This window comes from Muntiacus reevesi, chromosome 6 (genome assembly GCF_963930625.1).
Source record: "Muntiacus reevesi chromosome 6, mMunRee1.1, whole genome shotgun sequence".
NCBI lineage: Eukaryota > Metazoa > Chordata > Mammalia > Artiodactyla > Cervidae > Muntiacus > Muntiacus reevesi.
In genome coordinates, this window is record NC_089254.1 from 59428606 (window position 1) to 59432658 (window position 4053).

Genomic DNA, 4053 nt, shown 5'->3' on the forward strand with positions numbered 1-4053 from the left:
TGCTAGGTCACGTCCAACTCTTTGCAATGCCATGAACTGCAGCACACCAGGTTTCACTGTCCTCTGGAGTTTGCTCAAACTCGTGTCCATTGAGTCGGATGCATGATGATGCATGCAACCATATTCTATCACCCCCTTCTCTTGCTGTCAATCTTTTCAGCTTTGGGATCTTTTCCAATGAGTCAGCTCTCTGCATCAAATGGCCAAAGTATAGGAGTTCAACGTCAGCCTCAGTCCTTACAGTGAATTTTCAGAGTTGATATAATTTAGGATTGACTAGTTTGATCTCCTTTCTGTCCAAGGGACTCTCAAGAGTCTTCTCCAGCACCACAGTTCAAAAGCATCAATTCTTTGCCTCTCAGATGGTAAAGAATATGACCGCCATGTGGGAAACCTGGGCTGGGAAGATCCCCTGGAGGAAGGTGACAACCCACTCCAGTACACTTGTCTGGAGAATGCCTATGGGCAGAGGAGCCCGGTGGGCTACAGTCCATGAGGTCTCAAACAGTCAGACACGACTGAGCGGTTAAGCACAGCACAGCCTTCTTCATGGTCCAACTCTCACATCTGTATGTGACTTCTAGAAAAACCATAGCTCAGACTGTGTGGACCTTTGCTGGCAGAGTGATATCTCTGCTTTTTAATATGCTGTCTACTTTTGTCATAGCTTTCCTCCCAAGGAACAAGCACCTTTAATTTCATGGCTTCAGTCACCGTCCACAGTGATTTTTGGAGCCCAAGAAAATAAAATCTGCCACTGTTTCCATATTCTTCCCCATCTATTTGCCATGAAGTGATGGGACCAGTTTCCTGAATGTTGAGTTTTAAGCCAGCTTTTTAACTCTCCTATTTCACCTTCATCAAGAGTTTCTTTAGTTCCTCTTCACTTTCAGTCATTAGGGTGGTATAATTTGCATATCTGAAGTTGTTGATATTTCTTTTGGCAATCTTGATTACAGCTTGTGATTTGTCCAGCCTGGAATTTCACATGATGTACTCTGCACTCAGTTTAGTTCAGTTCAGTCGCTCAGTCATATCTGACTCTTTGTGACCCTATGGACTACAGCACACTAAGCTCCCCTGTCCATCACCAACACCCGTCACCAACTGCTAGAGCTTGCTTAAACTCATGTCCATTGAGTTGGTGATGCCATCAATCACCACATCCTCTGTTGTCCCCTTCTCCTGCTGCCTTCAATCTTTCCCAGCATCAGGGTCTTTTCCAATGAGTCAGTGGCCAGAGTGTTGGAGCTTCAGCTTCAGCATCAGTCTTTCCAATGAATATTCAGGACTAATTGCCTTTAGGATTGACTGGTTTGATCTTCTTGCAGTCCAAGGGACTCTCAAGAGTCTTTTCCAACCACAGTTCAAAAGCATCAATTCTTTGGTGCTCAGCTTTCCAACTGTCTCATCCATAACTACTAGAAAAACCACACCTTTGACTATATGAACCTTTGTCAGTAACATAATGTCTCTGTTTTTTAATATGCTATATAGGTTTGTCATAGCTTTTCTTCCAAGGAACAAGTGTCTTTTAATTTCATGGCTGCAGTCACCATCTGCAGTGATCTTGGAGCCCAAGAAAACAAAGCCTGTCACTGTTTCCATTGTTTCCCCATCTATTTGCCATGAAGTGATGGGACCAGATGCCATGATCTTTGTTTTTTGAATGTTGCATTTTGAGCCAGCTTTTTCACTGTCCTCTTTCACTTTCAAAGAGGCTCTTTAGTTTCTCTTTGTTTTCTGCCATTAGGGTGGTGTCATCTGCATATATGAGGTTATTGATGTTTCTCCCAGCAATCTTGATTCCATCTTGTGCTTCATCCAGCCCAGTATTTCGTGTGATGTACTCTGCATAGAAGTTAAATAAACAAGGTGGCGAAATACAACCTTGACGTACTCCTTTCCCAATTCTGAACCATTCGTTGATCTATATCCGGTTCCAACTATTGCTTCTTATCCTGAATACAGGTTTCTCAGGACACAGGTAAAGTGGTCTGGTATTCCCATCTCTTTAAAAATTTTTCCACAGCTTGTTGTGGTCCATACAGTCAAAGGTTTTAGTGCAGTCAATGTTGCAGAAGTAGATTTTTTTTTTCTTGAATTCTCTTGCTTTCTCTATGATCCAATGGATATTGGCAATTTGATTTCTAGTTCTTCTGCCTTTTCTAAATCCAGTTTGTACATATGGAAATTCTCGGTTCACATACTGTTGAAGCCTAGCTTGAAGGATTTTGAGCATTACCTTGCTAGCATGTGAAATGAGTGCAATTGTATGGTAGTTTGAACATTCATAAGTGTTCCTCATAGCTTCCCTCATAGCTCAGTTGGTAAAGAATCTGCCTGCAATGCCCACTCCAGTATTCTTGGGCTTGCCTTGTGGCTCAATTGGTAAAGAACCCGCCTGCAATGTGGAAGATCTGGGTTGGATCCCTGGGTTGGGAAGAGCCCCTGTAGAAGGCAAAGGCTATCCACTCTAGTATTCTGGCCTGGAGAATTCCATGGAATGTATAGTCCATGGGGTCATAAAGAGTCAGACACGACTGAGTGACTTTCACTTCACTTCACTTTGAACATTCTTTGACATTGCCCTTCTTTGGGATTGGAATGAAAACTGACTTTTTCCAGTTCTGTGGCCACTGCTGAGTTTTCCAAATTTGCTGGCATATTGAATACAGCACTTTAACAGCATCATCTTTTAGGATTTGAAATAACTCAGCTGGAATTCCATCACCTCCACTAGCTTTGTGCACAGTAATGTTTCCTAAGGCCCATTTGACTTCACACTCTAGGATGTCTGACTCTAGGTGAGTGACCACACCATCATGGTTATCCAGATCATTATGACCTTTTTTGTACATATGACCTTTTTCATATATATATATATATGTATATGATATATATGTGTGTATATATATGTATATGTATATATTCATATATATATATATATATATGTATATATATATATACATACATATATTGCCTCCCTCTTGGACCTTCCTCCCCCTATCCCACCTGTCCAGGTTATCACACAGCATTGAGCTGGGCTCCCTGTGCTATATGGAAGCTTCGCACAAGCTATTTTATACATGATAGTGTATACATGTCAATCCTAATCTCCCAATTCTTGCCTCCCTCCCTTACCCTCACTGTGTCTACATATCCAGTCTCTATGTTTGTGGCTCTATTTCTGCCCCACAAATGGGTTCTTATTGATAAGTAAATAAAACATTGGAAAAGGATTGATTAGGTGAGGGCAAAAGAGACTTGAGCCAGCTGGGCAATAGATGGCAAGGAGAAGATGGGAGTAAGACAGAAAGAGAAAAATATGAGGAAAAGGCAGCCAAAATGAAAAGTGAGATGCGCCCAAGGAAGCATTGTAATGTGGTGATTTTGCCTGGAGCCAATCTGGCTGCCTCATTGCTTCCTTTCCTATAAAAGGTGTGGAGAGCCCTGTCTGCTCTCTGAGTTCCTGTGAGATTGAGCTGATGACAGTAGAGAAAGGATGGGGGGAAAGGGAGGGAGAAAGTCGTGAGGACAGAGACCCCTTGTATTGAAGCCTGCAGGATAGAACACTTGCCATAAATTAGTTTCCATCAAAACAGCTTCGTGTGTGAAGGATAATGTTGTTTCCTCATTAGTGGTTTTTGTCTGTGATAATTAAGCCTCCACATTCGATTCCAGATAAATGTCCCTAATTGACATCATCCATTCAGTTCAGTGGAGACTGGAGAAGAGAGGAGAGGAGATGGAAGAAGACTTGAATCAAAAACACTTTATTTTCTGTGGAGGCTGTAATGATAATAGTGGGAATTATTGAGGGCTACAACAGGCAGAAACACAGTCTATGCAGGGCCAGCTGCCTCCAAATTCTGCTGTTCTCTGGGGGACTTTAACTTCCAAATAAAAAGGCTTAAGCTCCCAGCACCAAGGCAAGTTCAGTGACCCCTTCACCTCACAACATATACACAATCATATTATAGGGATTTCAGAGAATTTCCCAGAAGGTTATTGTTCACTCAGGGCCTTCTTGCTGTGATTTTGAGCTCTGGC